Genomic DNA, 23980 nt, shown 5'->3' with positions numbered 1-23980 from the left:
AAGCTCGGCTGCTAAACAAAAGGTCACCAGTTAGAATCCAGCAGCTGCTCCTTGGAAACCCTACGGGACAGTTCTACTCTGTCCTATAGTGTCACTATGAGTTGAAATCAACTCAACAGCAATGGGTTTGGTTCGATTGCATGTCACAGGGTTTTTGTAGTTGTTTGCTGTATGTAATATTGTAGCAATAGATAACTGATATAATGAAAAACATAAATTTTATTAAATATCTATTCATGTTAATATTTCTTGGATACCGTCAATGTACCAGGCATTAAGATCAGTGAAAAAAGGCAGAGCACAGAATTGTACTACTCTATGAACATACAATTGTAAACAGTGAAAGTCTTAGAAGAGTGCTAAGATCATATGTTGTTTTTGTTGGTTTAACCTTCCTTTTTTAAAAAAATAATTTTTATTGTGCCTTAAGTGAAAGTTTACAAATCAGGTCAGTCTCTCACACAAAAACCCATGTACACCTTGCTGTCTGTGTCTGGTACACCATGCTACACCTTGCTACACACTACTAATTACTCTCCCACTAATGAGGCCTGCTGTCTCCCTCCACTCTCTCTTTTCATGTCCTTTTCGCCAGCTTCTAACCCCCTCCACCCTCTCATCTCCCCTCCAGGCAGGAGATGCCAAAATAGTCTCAAGTGTCCACCTGATCCAAGAAGCTCATTCCTCACCAGCATCCCTCTCCAACCCATAGTCCAGTACAATCCCTGTCTGAAGAGTTGGCTTCAGGAATGTTTCCTTTCCTGGGGCAACAGAAGGTCTAGGGGCCATGACCACAGGGGTCCTTCTAGTCTCAGTCAGACCACTAAGTCCAGTCTTATGAGCATTTGGGGTCTGCATCCCACTGCTCTCCTGCTCCCTCAGGGTTTCTCTGCTGTGTTGCCTGTCAGGGCAGTCAACGATTGTAGCCGGGAACCATCTAGTTCTGGTCTCAGGATGATGTAGTCGCTGGTTCATGTGGCCCTTTCTGTCTCTTGGGCTCGTAATCACCTTGTGTCCTTGGTGTTCTTCATTCTCCTTTGATCCTTGGTGTTCTTCATTCTCCTTTGATCCAGGTGGGTTGAGACCAATTGATGCATCTTAGATGGCTGCTTGCTACCGTTTAAGATCCCAGACGCCACTCTTCAAAGTGGGATGCAGAATGTTTTCTTAATAGATTTTATTCTGCTAATTGACTTAGATGTCCCCTGAAACCATGGTCCCCAGGCCCCTGCCCCTGCTACGCTGGCCTTTGAAGCATTCAGTTTATTCAGGAAACTTCTTTGCTTTTGTTTTAGTCCAATTGTGCTTTTCTCCCCTGTATTGTGTGCTATCTTTCCCTTTACCTAAAGTAGTTCTTACCTACTGTCTAATTAGTGAATACTCCTCTCCCACCCTCCCTCCCTCCCCCCTCTCGGAACCACAAAAGAATGTTTTCTTCTCAGTTTAAACTATTTCTCAGGTTCTTATAATAGTGGTCTTATGCAATATTTGTCCTTTTGCAACTGATTAATTTCACTCAGCATAATGCCTTCCAGATTCCTCCATGTTATGAAATGTTTCACTGTTCTTTATCGATTTTTTGGTTTTTAGTATTCCATTGTGTGAATATACCATAATTTATTTATCCATTCATCCATTAACGGGCACCTTGGCTGCTTCCATGTTTTTGCTATTGCAAACAGTGCTGCAATAAACATGGGTGTGCATATATCTGTTCTTATTTCTCTAGGATATATTCCAAGGAGTGGGATTGCTGGATCGTATGGTAGTTCTATTTCTAACTTTTTAAGGAAGTGCCAAATCGATTTCCAAAGTGGTTGTACCATTTGACATTCCCAACAGCAGTGTATAAGTGTTCCAATCTCTCCACAGCCTCTCCAACATTTATTATTTTGTGTGTTTTTTGGATTAATGCCAGCCTTGTTGGAGTGAGATGAAATCTCATTGTAGTTTTAATCTGCATTTCTCTAATGGCTAATGATCATGAACATTTCCTCACATATCTGTCAGCTACCTGAATGTCTTCTTTAGTGAAGTGTCTATTCATATCTTTTGCCCATTTTTTAATTGGGTTATTTGTCTTTTTGTAGTTGAGTTTTTGCAGTATCATGTAGATTTTAGAGATCAGGCGCTGATCAGAAATGTCATCGCTAAAAACTTTTTCCCAGTCTGTAGGTAGTCTTTTTACTCTTTTGGTGAAGTTTTTGGATGAGCATAAGTGGTTAATTTTTAGGAGTTCCCAGTTATCTAGTTTTTCTTCTACGTTCTTTATGATGTTTTCTATACTGTTTATGGCATGTATTAGGGTTCCTAACGTTGCCCCTATTTTTTCTTCAATGATCTATATCGTTTCAGGTTTTAGATTTAGGTTTTTGATCCATTTTGAGTTAGTTTTTGTGCAAGGAGTGAGGTATGGGTCTTGTTTCATTTTTTTGCAGGTGGATATCCAGTTATGCCAGCACCATTTTTTAAAGACTGTCTTTTCCCCATTTAACTGTTTTGGGGCCTTTGTCAAATATCAGCTGTTCATATGTGGATGGATTTATGTCTGGATTCTCAATTCTGTTCCATTGGTCCATGTATCTGTTGTTGTACTAGTACCAGGCTGTTCTGACTACTGTGGCGGTATAACAGATTCTAAAATCATGTAAAATACTTTGTTCTTCTTTTTCAGTAATATCTTATTTATCCGGGGCCTCTTTCCCTTCCGTATGAAATTGGTGATTTGTTTCTCCATCTCATTAAAGAATGTCCTTGGAATTTGGATTGGAATTGCATTAAATGTATAGATCGCTTTTGGTAGAATAGACATTTTTATAATGTGAAGTCTTCCTATCCAGGAGCAAGGTATGTTCTTCCTCTTATGTAAGTCTGTTTTGGTTTCTTGCAGAAGTGTACTGTAGTTTTCTCTGTCTAGGTCTTTTACATCTCTGGTAAGATTTATTCCTAAGTATTTTATCTTCTTGGTGGCTACTGTAAATGACATTGATTTGGTGATTTCCTCTTTGACGTTCTTTTTGTCAGCGTAGAGGAATCCAACTGATTTTTGTATGTTTAACTTGTATCCCGATACTTTGCTGAACTCTTCTATTAATTTCAGTAGTTTTCTGAAGAATTCCTTAGGGTTTTCTGTGTATAAGACCATGTCATCTGCAAATAGAGATACTTTTACTTGTTCCTTGCCAATCTGGATGCCCTTTATTTCTTTATCTAGCCTAATTGCTCTGGCTAGGACTTCCTGCACAATGTTGAATAACAGTGGTGATAAAGGGCGTCCATGTCTGGTTCCTGATCTCACTGGGAATGTTTTCAGGCTCTCTCCATTTAGGGTGATGTTGGCTGTTGGCTTTGTATAAATGCCCTTTATTATGTTAAGAAATTTTCCTTCTATTCCTACTTTGCTGACAGTTTTTATCATAAATGAGTGTTGAACTTTGTCAAATGCCTTTTCTGCACCAATTGATAAAATCATGTGATTCTTGTCTTTTGTTTTATTTATGTGGTGGATTACATCAATTGTTTTTCTAATGTTGAACCATCCCTGCATACCTGGTATGAATCCCACTTGGTCATGGTGAATTATTTTTTTGATGTGTTGTTGAATTCTATTGGCTAGAATTTTTTTTTTAATAACTTTTATTAAGCTTCAAGTGAACGTTTACAAATCCAATCAGTCTGTCACATATAAGTTTACATACATCTCACTCCCTACTCCCACTTGCTCTCCCCCTCTTGAGTCAGCCCTTTCAGTCTCTCCTTTCTTGACAATTTTGCCTGCTTCCCTCTCTCTCTATCCTCCCATCCCCCCTCCAGACAAGAGTTGCCAACACAATCTCAAGTGTCCACCTGATATAATTAGCTCACTCTTCATCAGCCTCTCTCTCCCACCCGCTGACCAGTCCCTTTAATTTCTGATGAGTTGTCTTCGGGGATGGTTCCTGTCCTGTGTCAACAGAAGGTCTGGGGAGCATGGCTGCCGGGATTCCTCCAGTCTCAGTCAGACCATTAAGTTTGGTCTTTTTATGAGAATTTGGGGTCTGCATCCCACTGATCTCCTGCTCCCTCAGGGGACCTCTGCTGTGCTCCCTGTCAGGGCAGTCATCGATTGTGGCCGGGCACCAACTAGTTCTTCTGGTCTCAGGATGATGTAGGTCTCTGGTTCATGTGGCCCTTTCTGTCTCTTGGGCTCTTAGTTGTCGTGTGGCCTTGGTGTTCTTCATTTTCCTTTGCTCCAGGTGGGTTGAGACCAATTGCTGCATCTTAGATGGCCGCTTGTTAGCATTTAAGACCCCAGACGACACATTTCAAAGTGGGATGCAGAATGATTTCATAATAGAATTATTTTGCCAATTGACTTAGAAGTCCCCGCAAACCATGTTCCCCAGACCCCTGCGCTTGCTCCACTGAGCTTTGAGGCATTCATTTTATCCCGGAAACTTCTTTGCTTTTGGTCCAGTCCAACTGAGCTGACCTTCCATGTATTGAGTGTTGTCTTTCCCTTCACCTAAAGCAGTTCTTATCTACTGATTAATCAATAAAAAACCCTCTCCCACCCTCCCTCCCTCCCCCCCTCATAACCACAAAAGTATGTGTTCTTCTCAGGTTTACTATTTCTCAAGATCTTATAATAGTGGTCTTATACAATATTTGTCCTTTTGCCTCTGACTAATTTCGCTCAGCATAATGCCTTCCAGGTTCCCCCATGGTATGAAATGTTTCAGAGATTCGTCACTGTTCTTTATCGATGCGTAGTATTCCATTGTGTGAATATACCACAATTTATTTACCTATTCATCCATTGATGGACACCTTGGTTGCTTCCAACTTTTTGCTATTGTAAACAGAGCTGCAATAAACATGGGTGTGCATATATCTGTTTGTATGAAGGCTCTTGTATCTCTAGGGTATATTCCTAGGAGTGGGATTTCTGGGTTGTATGGTAGTTCTATTTCTAACTGTTTAAGATAACGCCAGATAGATTTCCAAAGTGGTTGTACCATTTTACATTCCCACCAGCAGTGTATGAGAGTTCCAATCTCTCTGCAGCCTCTCCAACATTTATTATTTTGTGTTTTTTGGATTAATGCCAGCCTTGCTGGTGTGAGATGGAATCTCATCGTAGTTTTAATTTGCATTTCTCTAATGGCTAATGATCGAGAGCATTTTCTCATGTATCTGTTGGCTGCCTGAATATCTTCTTTAGTGAAATGTGTGTTCATATCCTTTTCCCACTTCTTGATTGGGTTGTTTGTCTTTTTGTGGTTGAGTTTTCACAGAATCATGTAGATTTTAGAGATCAGGCGCTGGTCGGAGATGTCATAGCTGAAAATTCTTTCCCAGTCTGTAGGTGGTCTTTTTACTCTTTTGGTGAAGTCTTTAGATGAGCATAGGTGTTTGATTTTTAGGAGCTCCCAGTTATCGGGTTTCTCTTCATCATTTTTGGTAATGTTTTGTATTCTGTTTATACCTTGTATTAGGGCTCCTAGGGTTTCTATTGGCTAGAATTTTGTTGAGGATTTTTGCATTTACATTCATGAGGGATATAGGTCTATAATTTTCCTTTCTTGTCTTTACCTGGCTTTGGTATCAGGGATATGGTGGCTTCATAGAATGAGTTTGGTGGTATTCCATCCTTTTCTATGCTCTGAAATACCTTTAGTAGTAGTGGTGCTAACCCTTCTCTGCAAGTTTGGTAGAACTCTGCAGTGAAGCTGTCCGTATGAGGGCTTCTTTTTGTTGGGATTTTTTTTATTAGCTTTGCAATCTCTTCTTTTGTTATGGGTCTATTTAGTTGTTCTACCTCTGTTTGTGTTAGTTTAGGTAGGTAGTGTGTTTCTAGAAATTCATCCATTTCTTCTAGGTTTTCAAATTTGTTTGAGTATAGTTTTTCATAGTAATCTGACATGATTATTTTAATTTCAGTTGGGTCTGTTGTAATATCGCCCATCTCATTTCTTATCGGGGTTATTCACTTCCTCTCCTGTTTTTCTTTTGTCAGTTTGGCCAGTGGTTTATCAATTATGTTGAGTCTTTCAAAAAACCAGCTTTTGTTCTTGTTAATTCTTTCAATTGTTTTTCTGCTTTCTATTTCATTTAGTTCAGCTCTAATTTTTATTATTTGTTTTTGTCTGGTGCCTGTGGGTTTCTTTTGTTGCTCTCTTTCTATTTGTTCATGTTGTAGGGATAATTCTTTGATTTTGGCCCTTTCTTCTTTTTGGATGTGTGCATTTATTGATATAAATTGGCCTCTGAGCACCGCTTTTGCTATGTCCCAAAGGTTCTGATAGGAAGTGTTTTCGTTCTCATTGAATTCTCTGAATTTCTTTATTCCATCCTTAATGGTTTCTATAATCCAGTCTTTTTGGAGCAGGGTACTGTTCAGTTTCCAAGTGTTTGATTTCTTTTCCCTGCTTTTCCTGTTATTGATTTCCACTTTTCTGGCCTTATGGTCAGAGAAGATGCTTTGTAATATTTCGATGTTTTGCATTCTGCTAAAGCTTGCTTTATGACCTAATATGTGGTCTATTGTGGAGAATGTTCCATGTGCACTAGAAAAGAAAGTGTACTTGGCTGCTGTTGGGTGGAGTGTTCTATATATGTCTATGAGGTCAAGTTGGTTGATCGTGGCATTTAGATCTTCCCTGTCTTTATTGAGCTTCCCTCTGGATGTCCTGTCTGTCACCGAAAGTGGCGTATTGAAGTCTCCTACTATTATTGTGGAGCTGTCTCTCTCACTTTTCAATGCTGGTAGAGTTTGTTTTATGTATCTTGCAGCCCTGTCTTTGGGTGCATAAATATTTAATATGGTTATATCCTCCTGGTACATTGTCCCTTTAACTATCATGTAGTGTCCTTCCTTATCCTTTTTGATGGATTTAACTTCAAAGTCTATTTTGTCCTAAATTAATATTGCTACTCCTGGTCTTTTTTGATTGTCATTTTCGTGATATATCTTTTTTTATCCTTTGAGTTTTAGTTTGTTCGTGTCTCTAAGTCTAAGGTGTGTCTGTTTTAGGCAGCATACAGATGGATCGTGTTTTTTAATCCATTCTGCCACTCTCAGTGTCTTTATTGGTGCATTTATTCCATTTACATTCAGGGTAATTATGGATAGGTATGAATTTTTTACCACTATCATTTTGATGTCTTATTTTGTGTGTTGACACCTTCTTTTTCCCACTTGATTTTATGTGCTGAGTAGATTTTCTTTATATTTTGTCCTTTCCTCATATTTGTTGTTGTTGATTTTGTTTCTGCTGAGTCTCTATTTTTCCCTTGTATTTTATTTTGATGAGTAGGATAGTTTGTCTCCTTTGTGGTTACCTTATTATTTATCCCTATTTTTCTAAATTTATAACTAACTTTTATTTCTTTGTATCACTGTATCTTCCTCTCCATTTGGAAGGTGTTTGATTACATTTCTTAGTACCTCCTTATTATTTTAATGTTGTCTTCTTTTATATAATAACATCGCCATTACCCTGTGTTGGGCTTTTTTTTTTTAATCTTGCCTTTTTTTTTTTCTTTTTTGGATTTTCCTGTCTGGGTTGACTTCTGGTTGCTCTGCCCAGTGTTCTAGTCTTGGGTCGCTACCTGATATTATTAATTTTCTAACCAAAGAACTCCCTTTAGTATTTCTTGTAGTTCTGGTTTGTTTTTTACAAATTCCCTCCACTTGTTCTTATCTGTAAATGTCTTAATTTCACCTTCAGATTTAAGAGCCAGTTTTGATGGATATATGATTCTTGGCAGGCAATTTTTTTTCCTTCAATTTTTAACATATGTCATCCCATTACCTTCTTGCCTGCGTGGTTTCTGCCGAGTAGTCCGAGCTTATTCTTATTGGCTCTCCCTTGTAGGTGACTTTTATCCCTCACTGATCTTATAATTGTCTCTTTTTCTTTGGTTTTGGCAAGCTTGATTATAATATGTCTTGGTGACTTTCTTTTAAGATTTACCTTATGTGGATTTTGATGAGCATCTTGGATAGATATCTTCTCATCTTTCACAATATCAGGGAAGTTTTCTGCCAACAAATCCTCAACAATTTTCCCTGTACTTTCTGTTATCCCTCCCTGTTCTGGTACTCCAATCACTCGTAGGTTATTTCTCTTGATAGAATCCCACATGATTCTTAAGGTTTCTTCATTTTTTTTAATTCTTTTATCTGATTTTTCTTCATATATATTAGCACCAAATGATTTATCTTCAGGTTCAGAAATTCTAGCTTCTACTTGCTCAGTTCTGCTCCTCTGACTTTCTATTGAGTTATCTAATTCTGTAAGTTTATTGTTAATCTTCTGAATTTCTGATTGCTGTCTATGGATTTTCCAGCTTATTAAACTTTTCATTATGTTCCTGAATAATCTTTCTAATTTCTTCAGTTGCTTTATCTGTGCATTCCTTGGCTTGTTTTGCATATTTCCTCATTTCCTTCCTGATGTCTTGAAGGGTTCTGTATATTAAACTTTTGTATTCTGCATCTGGTAATTCCAGGAATGCACTTTCATCTAAAAGATCTGTGGATTCTTTGTTTTGAAAGCCTGTTGAGGTGATCATGGCCTGTTTCTTTATGTGATTTGATATCGACTATTTTTGTCTCTGAGCCATCTATCAGTTATTGTCTTAGTTTATGCTTGTTTACTGTGTTGTAGCTGTTTGCTTTGTTTTGTTTTGGTATACTCCTATGGGTCGCTTGAGTGAGCTAGCTTGATTATTTTCACCTTTGGAGCTCTGGTGTCCTGTCCCCAGCTGGCTAGGGCTGTTATCAGGTATATTAGTCTAGGAGTCCATTCAGTTTTCTTGTATGAATTCAGCTCAGGTTTCCAGGTAGCTGATATCAAGTGTGTGGTACAGGCTCTGTCCTACAGTCTTAGAGGGGCAGGGGTGATTGGCGTATATACCCATATCTGACTGTAGCAGGGTGTCATGCTCTGAACAAAGCAGGGGGCTGAGAACCGACCCCCAAGTGTCTCTGAGGAAAATGCATCTCTGTTCCCTAGAGAGTGCTTGTGGGTGGGCTCTGCAGAGGGACCATGGGCACCCAAAGTTTTTGGTTGTAAGGACTGGGAGGTGCCAGTTATCCCTGGACCCCTGTCACGGGTGGTCTGGCTACCCAAGTGGAGCCATCAGTCCTTAGGTCCCTGTTGTGGGTAGGTGAGTATCTTGTTTAGTAGGCAAAGCAACTTCAAATGCCAAACACCCACCTCTCCACCACACAGCTGAAATGGTTGGAGTTTGCCAACAAGGGCCTATTCTCCCGAAATGGGCCCACACAGGTCCATGCAGAAGGGAAAGGTGCTCAAGGTCCATGAACGCTTTATGCCTGGACAAGAGCTGCTTCTGTCCTGAGCTCCCCCAGTTAATGGAGCTAGCAAATTATCTTTTTCCCCCAGTTGCAAATTTTTTCCTTCTCCAAGACCGGGAGGATGGCTCCAGGTGCTCACCAGAGTCTATCTCAAGCCTAAGGATTCAGCCACTGAAGCTGGCTTGGGGAGGCGGGGCGCTGTAAAATACACACAAGTACTTAGCTTTTGCCGAGAGCGCTCTTCTCCTCAGGTTCTGGAGGTGTGAGTGGGCTGTGTGGCTGGCTGCTTCTCCCTAAGGAAACTGTGGCCGAACACTAGTACCAGCCCACTGCAGCCACCGCTCCGGGAATGGTGCCTGAGGGCTCCCCATGATTCAGGTCCAGTAATTCCTCTCCATTTCTGAATGGTCTCTTCCTTCTCCTTCCCCTCAGTTGTTGTCTAAGTTTGCCTTTGATGCTCAGGCTCCCAGCTTGTCACAAATATACTTGTTTCAATTGTTTTTTTGGGTCTTTGTTGTAAAGAGGGCTGACCAAAGCACCTGTCTATTCCACCATCTTGGCTCCACCTCTTAGCCTTCCTTTAAAATGGGCTTTCAACTGCCATGCTTGTAGGTTGTTGTAGGGAGTAACTAACTTGTTGTTGTCAAGTCAGTTCTAACTCATGGAGACCCCATGTGTGTCAGAGTAGAACTGTGCTTCATAGGGTTTTCAATGGCTGATATTCTGAAGTATATTGTCAGGCCTTTCTTCTAAGGTACCTCTGGAAGGGATCAAAGCACCAACCTTTTGGTGAGCAGTCAAGTTTGTTAACCATTTGCACCACCCAGGCACTCTGTCGTGGGAGGGGGGAGCGTGCAGAGACATACAAAGGGCTGAGGAGTAAATTTGAACTAAAGGAAAAGAAAAAATGACAAGAATAGTGTAGAAGTGGGTAAGGACACCTTAGGGCAACTAAGCAGACTTTTCTGGTATGAAAAATACAAGAATATATTTGTAGGCTCAAGTGAAAGCACTGGAAAAAAATTGAATGTTAGAAGATATGAGAGACAAGAAAACTGACTGTGAAATCATCAAAAAGACAGGAGAAGACTGGATTCCAAGCACAGTATGGGCTTAACCAAAACAAAACCAAACCCGGTGCCATCGAGTCGATTCCGACTCATAGCAACCCTATAGACAGAGTAGAACTGCCCCATAGAGTTTCCAAGGAGCGCCTGGCAGATATGAACTGCCAACTCTTTGGTTAGCAGCTGTAGCACTTAACCATTATGCCACCAGGGTTTCCACAGTATGGGCTTAGGTGAAATAAAGAGGCCACTTCTCCCTCTAGAACAGGGAAAAAATATGGGGTCAGGTTTATGCTTTAACCAACCAGCCAGCCCCCCCACCCCCCCATCGGCCCCCCCCCCGCCAGCCCGCCAGCCAGCCAGTTGCCTTCAAGTCAACTCTAGCTCATGGCATCCCCATGTATGTTGGAGTAGAACTGTGCTCCATAGGGTTTTTAGCGGTGCGTTTTTTTGGAGGTAGATAGCCAGGGCTTTCTTCACAGGCACATGTGGATGGGCTGGAACCTCCAAACTTTTGGCTAGCACCTGAGCACATTAACCCTTTGCACCACCACCCAGGGACTGGAAGGGCAGGAAGATAATAGGCTGCTGCCTGAAAGTCTGTCTTTTCTTAAGCCCAGATGCAGCAAAATGATTTACTAAGAGTGAGAGAATGAGGTGGAAAGAGGAGGAACAGAGTTTAGAAAAAATCGTAAAGATCTGTGAAAAGGAGCTGTGTGCATAACCCAAAGGATTCCTGAATTGTGGTGAAGCTTATGACTGTATCTGTCTCAAAGAGAATGCTACGCTTAAGAAATTTTTTTTGAAAAGCACTTTGAAATGACAGTAGAGAAAACCCTATCTAAAATCAATGCCTTCATTATTACCTTGATTATTGAAATTTCCAAAAAGTTTACTTTTTAAAACTCCTCGTTATTTTATCTACGTTTCAGCATAGATTCAGTAAGATATGGAAATTTAAGTATCAGATATAAAGAATTAAAATACAGACCAAAATCACGCAGATGACAAAAAAAATTATCTTCATTCACTCAATTTACAATTATAACTTTAATTAGAACATCTTAACTGCTCCATTACTTGTTTTTTTTTTTTTTTTTACTAACTCTATTTTTGCTGCCTTAATAGTTTCTGCCCTAAACTGCATTAAAAGATTCTATAGTTCTAAATTCCTTAGTAACACTTTGGGAATAAAATAACCAAAAGAAAGGATTTAATTAGAAATATACATATAAGAAATAATAGCTTTGGGGATCAAAAACATGATTTTAACCCCTCCTGTGTACCTTCATACATCTGTGGTACTACGGAAGTTATATTTTTTAACTGTGTTGAAAGAGAAGCATATATTAATGATTTAAGAGCTAGTTTAATTTTGATGATCAGAGAATTATGTCTTAAATTTTGAGAAAAAGATTGGAGAGGGGTCCAAAATTATTGAAGTCCACATTTTCCTTGACTTCACCAAAGCAAAGCATAACTTGAAAGACGAAGTGTGATTAAATTTATATTCATGGTTGGCTGTATCCTCAACAAAAGATACTTTTATATGACAAACTTAGCAACATTTTTTTCCAGAGGTTCTTAACCTCTTCAAGGTAGTAACTCCACCCATTACAGAAAAAAAAAAGTACATTTGCACACACATTGAAATTTTTCACATTTTTCCAGGAGGTTGGTTGTTAGGTGTCATTGAATCAGTTCTAACTTGTAGAACGAAGCACTGCCAAGTCCTGCACCATCCTCACAATGGTTGTTATGCTGGAGCCCATTGTTGCAGCCACTGTGTTAATCCATCTCATTAAGTGCCTTCCTCTTTTTCACTGACCCTCTACTTTACCAACCAGGAGGTTTACAGACCCCATAGCCTCATGTAGGGATCCGTGTTGAGAATCTCATCTAGACCCTGTTTTCACAGGTTCAAATTAATTGAAGAATACTGGACCAAACAAACTATGTTTGTTCATTTTCAGTGCTGCATCAGTCTTACCTAGAGTGGCAGTGGACTGTTTCCTACTGCATACCAAAATTGACATTTCAGCTGAGGCACCAAGATACAATAATGCAAAACTTCCAAAAGTTATGATAAAAAAAGAGTACCTGACCTTTGGACAAGGAGTCCCTGGGTGGCACAAATGGTTAAGCACTCAACTAGTAACCACAACTTTGGAGGTTCAAACCCACACAAGGTGCTTTGGAAGAAAGGCCTGGCAACCTGCTTCTGAAAGTTCACAGCCTTGAAAGCCAGGTCGAGTAAAGTTCTGCTTTGCACATGTGGAGTCACCATAAATTGGAATCAAATAAAAGACAGCTGGTTTTGTTTTTTACACCCTTGGACAACTCAGTCAGATTAAGGTTGTTTAATCTGTGCCAAAGAAAGAATTTTTGTAGAAAGATTTCTTTGGAAAAAACCAAAACAATTTCAGCTCCAACCACTGCCACAACCACCACACCAATTGAAGTCCCTCCATCCCTGCTTACTAGGCTTGAGGTGAAGGGGTAGTTGGGGAGAACTGGCTTCACTGGGGCACTTGGAGAGCCTGGTATGTGTGAGTTTTGTCCCCTACACTGGGAGGCAGAGTGAACTGAGAGTTAAATCTTAACCTGAGAAATCCAGAGGGGGAAAGAAGTGACTAAGTAGTGGGGGATCAGGAAGAATTGATGCTCATTTGAACTGATCTGTATTCTCAGAAATTGTTAGGGGAAAGAATGCAAAAGTGTTTTTCCACTTACCAGAGGTGTACACACATGAGAAAGAGCCGTGGGGTCAGCATCAATCCTAAGCAACAGGAAGGAAAAGATCCAGCAACAAAATGTTGGAGTTAGATTTTAGAAATCTTCAACTTACAGAGAGAGGCCAAAATGGTCACTGATACTGCTTTGCATCCTCCATTCCCTAAAACGACTGCAGGTTTGAGATCCCAGTTGTCGTCGTTAGGTCCCATCAAGCTTGTTCCAACTCATACCAACCTATGCACAACACAACAAAACACTGCCTAATCCAGCTATGTTTCAGCCCATTGTTGCAGCCACTGCGTCAATCCGTCTCATTGACGGTCTTCCTCTTTTTCACTGACCCTTTAGCAAGCACGATGTCCTTCTCCAGGGACTGGACCCTTCTAATAACCTGTGCAAAGTATATGAGACGAAGTCTTGACATCCTTGCTTTTGAGGAGCATTCAGACTGCACTTCGTCCAAGACAGATTTGTTTGTTCTTCTGGCAGTCCATGGTGTATTCAATATTCTTCACCCACACCACAATTCAAATCCATCAATTCTTCTTCGGTCATCCTTATTCATTGTCCAGCTTTCACATGCATATGAGGCAATTGAAAATACCAAGGCTTGGGTCAGGTGTATCTTAGTCCTCAAAGTTACCTCTTTGCTTATTAACACTTTAAAAAGGTCTTTTGCAGCAGATTTGCCCAATGAAATACATTTGATTTCTTGACTGCTGCTTCCATGAGCATTAATTGTGGGGCAAAACGAAATCCTTTACAATTTCAATCTTTTCTCTGTTTATCATGATATTGCTTATTGGTGCAGTTGTGAGGATTTTTGCTTTCTTATTTTTATGTTGAGGTGGTGTGATCCATACTAAAGGCTGTAGTCTTTGACCTTCATCAATAAGTGGTTCAAGTCCTCTTCATTTTTAGCAAGAATAGTTGCATCGTCTGCATATTGCAGGTTGCTAATGGTCTTCCTCCAATCCTGATGCTGCTTTCTTTTTCGTATTGTTCAGTTTCTCAGATTATTTGCTCAGCATACATATGAATAAGTATGGTGAAAGGATACATCCCAAAGCACATCTTTCCAGATTTTAAACCGTGCAGTATCCCCTTGTTCTGTTCAAATGACTGACTCGTACAGGTTCTGTGTGAGCATGATTAAGTGTTCTGGAAAACCTGTTCTTCGCAATGCTATCCATGATCTGTTATGATCCACACAGTTGAATGCCTTTGCATAGTCAATAAAACACAGGTAAACATCTTTCTGGTATTCTCTGCTTTCAGCCAAGATCCATCTGGCATCAGCAATGACATCCCTTGTTTCATGTCCTCTTCTGAATTCAGCCTGAATTTCTGGCAGTTTCCTATTGATGTACTGCTGTGACCGCTTTTAAATTATCTTCAGCAAAATTCTACTTGCTTGTGATATTAATGATATTGTTTGATAATTTCTGCATTTTTATTGGATCACATTTCTTTGGAATAAGCACAAATATGGATCTCTTCCAGTTGGTTGGCTAGGTAGCTGTCTCCCAAATTTCTCAGCATAGATGAGTGTTTCCAGCGTTTTACCTATTTGTTGAAACACCTCAACTAGTATTCGGTCAATCCCTGGAAACTTGTTTTTCACTCGTGTCTTCAGTGGAGCTTGGACTTCTTCCTTAAATACCATTGGTTCTTGATCACATGCTACTTTCTGAAATGGTTGAATGTTGACCAACTCTTTTTGGTAGAGTGACTGTATTCCTTCCATCTTCCTTTGATGCTTCCAGCATTGTTCATTATTTTGCCCATAGAATCCTTCAAAATTGCAACTCGAGGCTTGATTTTTTTTCTTCAGTTCTTTCAGCCAAGCGTCTTTTTCCCTTTTGGTTTTCTAACTCTAGGTCTTTGCACATTTCATTATAGTGAGCCACCCTTTGAAATCTTCTGTTCAGCTTTTTTACTTTATCATTTCTTCCTTTTGCTTTATTATTCTACTCCAAAACTGGTTCAAGAGCAAGTTTCAGAGTCTTTTCTGACATCTATTTTGGTCTTTTCTTTCTTTCCTATCTTTTAAATGACCTTTTGCTTTCTTCTTATATGATGTCCTTGTCATCACACAACTTGTCTTCAGTCATTAATGTTCAATACGTAAAATCTATTTTGGGGATGGTCTCTAAATTCAGGTGTGATATACTCAAGGTCATACTTTGGCTTTCGTGGACTTGTTTTAATGTTCTTTATCTTCAGCTTAAACTTGCATAGGAGCACTTGATGGTCTGTTCTGCAGTTGGCCCTTGGCCTTGTTCTGACTGATGATATTGAGTTTCTCCATCATCTCTTTCCACAAATGTAGTTGATTTGATTCCTGTGTATTCCATCCAGTCAAGTATAGTTGGCATTCATGTTGTTGAAAAAAGCTATTTGCAATGAATAAGTCCTTGGTCTTGCAAAATTCTATCATGCAGTCTCCAAAGTCATTTCTATCACCAAGGCCAGATTTTCCAACTACTGATTTTTGTTCTTTGTTTCCTAATTTCTCATTCCAACCACCAGTAATTATCAATGCTTCTTGCTTATTCACCAATGCCCAGGATAGCAACCTTTGTGAATTCTATTGAAATCTCTAACAACAGGAATCTTTGAAGAGGCTATGAAAGAACCTCAAAGACAGTAAACTTTCAACATCTGACTCAGCCTGCACCCAACAGTATCTTTTCAGGTAAGAACTTTATTATGCCCTTTACCTCTCATCTCTTCTCTATCTCCTCTCCCCTTTTCCCTGCCAGGGATAACAAGAAGCTATTAGTTGAGGGAAGTAGAAGGCAAGGGAAAAAAAAAAAAGGAAAGAAAAGCCATGACACTCTCCCACTGCAAGGGGCCAGCTGAAAGAAAGGGAAAGATAGATGATAAAATCAATTTTTAAATTTTGATTATTAGAGAGGACTGAAGACTCTAGTTTTTGGACTGAAACTGTTTATGATTTAAATTAATTGTAGGGATGTATTTTGCTTAAGAGTGAGTAGAAAAGTACATGAAACTTACCCACATTTTCATCCTATGGCAAAAGAAAAGCTACTAAATAAAAATTTTAAGGAATTAAAAAAAAAGGAATTAAGGGAGACAGAAATAAAGTTTCATTTTAATTGGGTCTCACAAATCATTTCTTCAATATACAGCCAATAACCAATTGCCATTGAGTCCAACTCATGGCAACCCCATGTGTGTCAGAGTAGAGCTGTGCTCCATAGGGTGTTTCAATGGCTGGTTTTTCAGAAGTAGATCACCAGTCCTTTCTTCTGAGGCATCTCTGGGTTGTCTTGAACCTCTAACCTTTTGGTTAGCAACTAAATGCATTAAGCATTTGCCCCATCCAGGGACTCTGTTCAACATATAGATTCAAGAATTTAACAGCATTTCAGAAGTTGCAAACTCTTGGCATGCAAGCCTGATAGGACCAGCAGATGATTTTAGCTGACAAAATTTTTTATTATTTAATTTGAATGCCTTTAGGCAAAACATGCATCCTTCAGTTCAGCCTCTTTGGGGTTTACATCTCCTCTCACCTACCCTTCAGAGTCATTCATTTACAGCCCCACACTTGAGTTTGAGGAGATACCTGCACCTTAGAATGACAGAGATAGATATAATTTGGATTCAAACAACTCAAAGTCAAAATCCTGGCTTCAGTATGTACCGGCTCAGTGACCATAGACAACATGTTTAATGTTTCTGAACCTCAGAAACGTTTTATCTATAAAATATTTTAAATTTCTACCTCACCAGATTATTAAGAAGTTAAATGAGGTACCTAGAACAGAATGATGGCCCAATGAATATTAGCCCCCTCCCTACTTTTTATTTTTTATTGCTAAATATATTAGATGAGAAAACAGAGTTGTATAAGTAGTCCATTGCATATACTGCTAGCTTTTCTTTTAGCTGTTTTGAAGTCTTTGGCAAAATTACATTAAGGGAAAATTCTACCTAATTATAAATAATAACCAAAAATTGAGTTAGCCTCAATTAAAACGATTTCATCCAAGACTCTTCAACACATTAAAGTTAAATATGTGGCAACTGTTATAATTAAAAAGTCAAAAGTCTTGTAATTGCCTTGTTTTTGCAGTAAGTAGGTAAATCCATGAAAATTTTTAATTCTCTCTCAAAAGATTACATTTACCTTGCATTCAGCCTCATCAATTTTTATTTGTTGTTTTACTGTCATTTTGAGGTCCTTTTCAATGACTACTTCAAAAACTGTAGCTTCAGGGTGATTAAGCTTTGTCTTTGAGTGAGTAGTTTTAACTGCTGGCTTTTCTAAGGAGTTTCACATCCAGACTGGCATTGACAACTCATGAAGTAGAGAGAGTTCCATTGGCTTATTGGCAGATCAAATTCTAAATGAAGGCTGTGTTTATTTTGACAAGACTAGGAATTAAAGGCATAGTCAAAGCATTTCAGAAATAGATGTAATCCAAGCAGTTACCTAGTCCAAAGGTACATTCTGTGTGTAAACCTCTCAATCATAATGCTAATAAATCATTGCCCACCCCCTGTTATGAAAACAGAACTCATCATCACCAGGAGCATCTAAAAGTGATGTTTTCAGATAGGTGTAATTTTAGAGAGCATTTCCTTATATTGAACTGAAACCCACTGCCTCGTTAGCAGAGATCACTCCAGTCCCTGCCACCTAATACCTACATATAGAGCCATTGAAATTTTTCTGCTCAGACCTCTAAAATGTTATCTAAGGTTAATATTGCCCAGCTTGTGGCATGCTGTGGTTAAGCCAGTTGGTAATTTTCTCTAATGACCTCAAAATTGATCCCTTTTAAAGTTGTGTGTGTGCATGTGTGCATTGTGTTTAACTTCTTTAGGAATAGAATCAAGTAGAAAAAAAGTTACCAGACAGGGTTGGTTTGGGATAAAAAAAAATCTAGTAAAACTTGGGCCACAATTTATGAAAGAAAATATAATCTTTTTTTCTATGTCACTTCAATGTTCTTCAAAGTGACGAAAATGCTGGAAAAGGAGCTGGAGGCCCATGTGACCTGCAGTGATTTATAACTGATGAGAACCAACAGTTTTATTGAGGTTCTCCTCTGTAACAGTCCCAGCTAAGTGCCTTATATGTATCCTCATTTAAACTCCCAGTCACCAACAAGGTAGGTACTATCCTCATTGTTCCCTTATCAATGAGGAAACTGAAATGTAGAGAGACGTAATAATTGTCCAAATCTACACAACTGATCAGTGAAAGAGGCAGGATTTTGACATCATCAGTTGGATATCAGAGCTCAATCTCTCCCCTTCTGTATTATTAGTGGTTTTCTCAGCATCTAGTTAACCAAACAATTTAATATAGGTTTTCTAGTGTATTTTCTGTCTTTTCTTCTTCAGAGATCATCAATACAGTCAACAATCTACCTAAGGTCTTCAGATTTGTCTTTCATAAGCTGTGCAAATTTTAAGGTCTTTGTCAGGAGCACATATTCTCTGGCAGAGTAGTTCAAGATGGTGTCTGGCACTATAGATGGTGTCAGCCACAGGTAAAATTGTAAAATATGCCATCCTTCTCTCTCTCCAAATAACACGTTTCTCTACTTGACCCTCAGATAGAAAACAGGGTAGTTAGAGTGCTAGTGGGCTGTTGTTGGGTTCTTGAACTATTTAGGCTATTATCAGACTGATGAACTATTGGGGATAATTTATTTTCTATTCTTAAAGATGGGTCAAAAACAATTCCAACAAAATCTCAGCTAAGAAACCATGCAGGCCTTTCTCAGATGAAAATATCCAGAAAAAAGAGAACCTTGCACATCACCACTCTCAGCAACATTTGACAGCCTCTTCAACACTCATATGCAAATACATATTAACTCATACACGTAAATGAAAAGCAAAAATGCTAAATCTGAAATTAAATTCCTCATTTAGTCTATATCCTCTATCCCAGGCAATCTGAGAAGCAGAATGGCACAAAGACAACATCATGAAGGTGACCCGAATTAAATGACTTTTTTCTCAGCCCATAGATTATTAATGTGCCAATGAGAAAAGACATGGTTCTAATGGACATTTTTGGATCAATCATTCCTCACTACCTCCTTATAGAACTCTCAACATGATGCAAACCCTGCTGACCAATGTGTCCCTGCTTCAGGAGTAGGTCCTGGTTAAAGTTGGTTAAGATTACAATCCCATCCCTCTTGGTTCAGGAACCTAAATTTAACCTAATCAGCATATGCCATGGATTCCTCTGGAGGCCATCTCTAGCCCAGGGATAGGCACATGACCTAAAGGATGCAGAAAGCATAAAGAGTAGATTTCTTTCAGGAAACATTGCTCACAAAAACTTGAAATTTAGTAAGATACTATATTACTCTCTCATATAAAATTCAAACTGTCAAGGTGGCTCTCCTCCACAAATATATCAGATGTCCCAGCTCCTTCTACCTTATTGCTCTGCCCTTTTCAATGCTCAACATCCAACTCAGGGTCTAAGCCCCAAAACAAGCCCTTATTTCACCCAGTGGGAAGGGGAGAGGACACGCTCCTCCTTCAGGGTATAACCAGAAGTTTTACACATTGCTTCCCTCTCCTCCCATCTGACAGACAAGTATAAGAACTTGAGCCACTGGCTATATCCAAGTGTAACAGAGGTTGGAAAATGTCACCACCAGCTAGAAAGTCATGCTTCTAGCTAAAGCCTAGTATGTAAGCAGGAAGAATGGATATTGGGTAATAATTAAAGTCTCTGACACATTGAGGGAGAGTTATTTTCTTCTGGACATGTTCAAGGAAGTATATTTCCTTGGATGTTGCTTAATACAAGGAAGGAAGCCAGCCTAATGACAAAGACAATGCAGAGAAGAGGAAAGAGCCAAGAGAATAACAGAGAAATAGAACTAGAGCCCTGGTCTCCTCATAACTGAGGCCACTCTACGTTTTGACCACCTGTTATGTGAGATAATAAATTTCATTATGGATTGAACTAGGTTTCCCATTAATTGCAGGTAAAAAGACTCTGACTACTACAATGGCCAAAAGATAAACAACAATGACAAAAAGTAAAAATAAAAAAGGAAGCAAGGAGAAAAGCAACTGGACCCTAATAATGTCATAAAAACATTTTAGTGAGGGCTTTAATTTCTCCTGACCTGGGGGTGCAAATGGTTAACTCACTTGGCTGCTAATTGACAGGTTGGAGATTCAAGTTCACTGAGAGGGACCTCAGAAGAAAGGTTTGACCATCTATTTCTAAAAAATCCCTATGGACCACTGTTATACTCTAATACACAGGGGTCGCCAAGTAGTTGACTTGTTGCCATCAATATTGGTAATTACTCACATTAGCTATTATGAAACTTATTTCCTATTTTTACTCTTTCCTCCAAGCAAGTTCTATGGCTCCAGGAATTCTGACAAGTAGTTTTCTACAGGGATGTTTCACATTATCAGTGATTAAGAACAGAACTAATCAGATGCACATAACAAGATGGGCGGCCTTGTACAGAATTGTGGGTCTCTCTAAGCATGACATGTAATAATGTTTCTTAATTAGAGAAGTTCATTGTGATCACTAAGTCTATGAAATTGCTCGATGGCTTGGTTTTAAATAGTGTTCACTGAAGCTGTGAATAATAATCTAAAATAATCATCATTGCCCACTAAGAACAACACCTAATATCAGCATAAAAGTATAAGAAGCAACTGAAAATGTGCTGATTTTTCATCGTGCTATATAATATCCTACAGTCACTTAAATATCCACATAAAATACACTGCATTTAAGCTATTCTAAATTTAATCCATAATTCCATAACCAAGTTTAACTCACAAATTCATACCTCAAGAGCCATATTTACAGCCCTGTTGCAAGGAGCGATTTATGCTCTTCTCACATGCAGGAAAAATGACTATTTCTGTCACTTGCTAGAGCCAAAATCATGGCAATATAACCACCTGGATTTGCAGGGGAAAATCAGTTGCAAGGAGTACACACACTTCATCTAAACAAAATATAAAGATTGTATCAGTAACAGAAATTATATGTATCTTTTCACTATATAACATCACCAACTTCCCCTCCCATCCCAACCCTTCCCAAAAAAACTGTTCCCAAGTTTAAAGACCAATGGGTCACTCTAACTGCCTGTGTGACTAATATTCATATCAGCTATAAATTAATGAATAGCTGCACAGATGTTTCTCACAAATGGATATCCCAAAATCATTACAGCCTGAATTTGAATTTTCACTCCTCTAGCAATAATTACTATGTATCCACTTCTAGTATAAATTCTTTTTTTGTGTAAGTTGAAAGAAAATCTTAGAATATTTCCCTTTTTTAGCAATAATTACTATGTATCCACTTCTAGTATAAATTCTTTTTTTGTGTAAGTTGAAAGAAAATCTTAGAATATTTCCCTCGAAATGTAATGTTTTCTGATAGCTTCTGATCCTAAACAATTCTGAGAAAGATTTCAGTTTATTTATAGAAGTCATTTTTTAAACAAATACATACGTGCATGCATTGTGGTAGACTGTATTATTGATTGATAAACATTCATGCTGTCTCCTCTCACCCTTGCCCCATGGAAAGAGTATACTTCTTAGCCCAGTTATGGGTTTGGTCATCTAATTTGATTTGGAAATGAAATTTGCACAAACATGCCTTAAATCATGTTCAAGCAGAAAGTTTTAGAGACATTGCAAGTTTTTGCCATTTGCTTGAGTTTCTGCACTCAACCATGAAGACAACATTCCCCAGGTAATGGCTGCTCCTTTAGTGTAGGTTGCAGAATGGAAAGATACATGGGGCAGACCTGAATCCAGTTCACTGCCTGGAGCCCACCCCAGCAGAATCAAGCAAAGCTAAGCAGAGATGCAACCAACCTGTAAACACATGAGTAAAAATTAAATGTCTGTCATTGTAAGCCACTGAAATTTGGGGGTTGTTTATTACTGCACAAAAACTAATATATACCAAATATTTCTGAATGACATTTAAGAGGGTAAAATAAATGTAACCCTGAACTGACCCTTTGGAACCTGACACTTAAAGGTTATTTGGCCAGAAAATGGTTAATTGGAAATCCAAAGGGCCATTTTTTTCCCTGATACTTTAATAGACACTTCTGGGTAGAGCTCAATAGTTCAAAATTGCTGCAAAATTCTCTGAACACCTGAAGGCAAGGGATGGGAAAGCCCTATAACAAAGTTCAAAATTGTATCTTCATGATGTCATGGCGCCAAATTGGACTCTGAGCTTAGCTTCTCCCATTTTAATCCAATTTTTAGCTTCTCTAACCTTAAAATCATTTGGGTGTGACATTCCCACATTCTGTTATAAGCACCTTTACGGATAAGAACTTTTATATTCATCTCTGTATGAATTCCCCCAGTGTTTAACAGTACCATACACGAAATAGGTCTAACAGATGGATGGACGGACGGACGGACGGGCGGGCGGACGGATGGATCTAGTTATGCCAGGCAGTTTTAAGAGATTTTAGCTGCAACACTATTCTTGGAAGAATTTATGCTTACAAAAGAATAAGAATATGAATTGATTCTCATGAAATGCACTCCATGATCCAGCCATAGCCTACTATTTGAAGCTCTCTGAGTTCACCAATCTCTATCCAAATTCTACCTAGAGGGGTCTCTACCAGGAATGGCTTCCCTCCCTTTCAATCAGATAAACACTTGCGGGTCCTTCAAGACACATTTTGATGTCCTCTCCTCTATCTTTCCCACTAAACTGTCAGCTCCAAAACTGTATCCTCAGCATCTAGCATGATGCCTGGCATGAAGTAAGAACTCAGTAAATATTTATTAGATGGATAAATTAATGAAAAAGCTCCCCTAGTCTTCCCAGAGTGTTTTTAATCCTTCTTTTATTGTCTTCTGATAAAGTAAATACTTCAATTAAAGAATTTACAAGCTTATGTAAGATTATTTGTCATGGCATCTGACAGTAAATGACCAATAGATATTTGAAAAGTGACATATTTATGATAGAAACAGACTGGGACTCTCAAGTTCTGTATCTACATTCTGTTTTTAACACAAGTAACTGAGACTTGGTTTTGTAGTGTGAGATTAAACAGTCCAGCTTGCTTCTACTGGACACCTCGGAGCCATGTATTTTTGTTGTTGTTGTTGTTTATTTGATTTTTACTTGGGTTTTTTTTTTCAAGCACCGTCTCAACTTGAGCATGAGCAGACTGTTTGGATTTAGCCAAGTACACTCCTCTTCTCCCCACTAGTTTCAGTCCCTCTTTCTTATCATGTAAATTGCCTTCAGTGATATTTCTTCTTGTTTTTTCTGTTTTAGTTCCCCCGTATTTGCAAGGTCATCTGAAAACCTTCTCCTGTGTTGGACTCCACCTTCCAATTTACAACACTTACTAACGTTCTAAGTATGCTTTGTAATTTCCTGGACAATAATTACTGCAATATTAACACCAGCTTCTAAGAGTACCAGTTTCCCTGGAACATTGTACCATAAGGTCCTGAGGCTGGCAATAAGCCACTGGTGGCCAGTCTTTGAAAATAGTCCTGAAATCTGTGATCCAAGTATAGCCTTAATGCTTTTTCCTTTTTCTGAGCTTACTGTGTTGTGTTTGGTTTTTTGTTGTTTTTTTTTTTTTAATTTTTACTGTGCTTTAAGTGAAAGTGTACAAATCAAGTCAGTCTCTCATACAAAAATTGATATACACCTTGCTGTATAGTCCTAGTCGCTCTCCCTCTAACAAGATAGCATGCTCCTTCTGTCCACTCTCTATTTTTGTGTTCATTTGGCCAGCTTCTGACCCCCTCTGTCCTCTCATGATCCCTCCAGACAAGAGCTGCCCACATAGTCTTATGTATCTACTTAATC

This window comes from Loxodonta africana, chromosome 23, assembly GCF_030014295.1.
Source record: "Loxodonta africana isolate mLoxAfr1 chromosome 23, mLoxAfr1.hap2, whole genome shotgun sequence".
NCBI lineage: Eukaryota > Metazoa > Chordata > Mammalia > Proboscidea > Elephantidae > Loxodonta > Loxodonta africana.
The sequence above is the reverse complement of the archived record's forward strand: the minus strand, read 5'-3'. Positions refer to the sequence as shown.